Here is a 1,145-nt window from a genome sequence, read left to right as displayed (position 1 = left end):
TTAAAGGTCCCCACCGCCTCTTAGGTGCCCCTTTGAAATAGGTTATTGCAGACTCGCAGCCACCATCGCTAACTGGCTCGGCCTTGGCCAGAGGTGGGCCTGACTTGGAGCCAGGGGAGCTTTTGAGAAGCTTCACACAGGGGCCACTGCTGTAGCCCCCTCCCCTGCTACCAAAAACCCCTCCACACACACAAGCCCAGCACACTCCCCTAGGTTTTTCATCCCAGACAGGGGAGATTATAGGAACCGATGAGTGATTTTATGTGTTGGATTTTCATTGCAAAAGTAAAGTCCAGTGGTTTATTTTAATTAAAAAGTTTTTATTATAAATTCTGTTGATTCCACTTGATGTCACCTACACTTATGGGACTGCCAGGAGCCTTGAATAAAGGACAGGGTATAGTTTTGGTTTGTGCTGCTTCTGACCTCTCTGATGTGGTTCACAGCTCGGCCATACAATGACCAGCTTCTCCGGTTTTCCTTCCTTGTTTTCTTGACAGGAGCAGGGTGCATTTCAGCCTTTTACCCACCCTTGTTCTTTAAGATTAAGTGTTGCTGGGGCTTAAACCTGACCCAGTTTTCAATGATACTTGTATTCTGCCATGCTATCTACTTTTGCGTTTGTTATTCTTACCCCTTTTCGGGGTCATTTTCACTTGCCTTCTGTTCTTTTTAGCTCTTTCAATTTGTATTTTCAAAATCTTCTCTGCCACCTCTCACAAGATTTGTTGTGTTTTTATAAAAGTATTTAAGTTGAAACGTTTATGTTAATAGACGACCTCAAATGCTCACAGATTTAATTATTAAGTAGGATGAGCTGCTTCAGAAATACCTTGCGATGGTGGCGATACAGATTTCCATAAAGTCATGAATGTTTTTTAACCTCGTTACCGGCATTTTTGGCGTGCAGTGACCTAAAAATGAATGCCGGTAATCTCCGCGATCTTTTGACTGTCGCAGCAGATTAACACCAACGCCTCGCCGACAGCCTCGGCAGAGGGAACAAAGCTGGAGATACCGGCTCCGCCGCCCCCGAGGCTGTGAGCGGGCAGGGGCTGCAGTGCCCCCGCGGCAGGGGAGTGCGGGGCCACTGCACGCCCCTTGGCCCGCAAAATGCCGCCCAGGTGGCCGTGGCTCGCTTCCTC

Source organism: Athene cunicularia, assembly GCF_003259725.1.
Source record: "Athene cunicularia isolate RWA chromosome 1 unlocalized genomic scaffold, athCun1 chr1_part2, whole genome shotgun sequence".
Taxonomy (NCBI): domain Eukaryota; kingdom Metazoa; phylum Chordata; class Aves; order Strigiformes; family Strigidae; genus Athene; species Athene cunicularia.
This window is presented reverse-complemented; position numbering follows the sequence as displayed.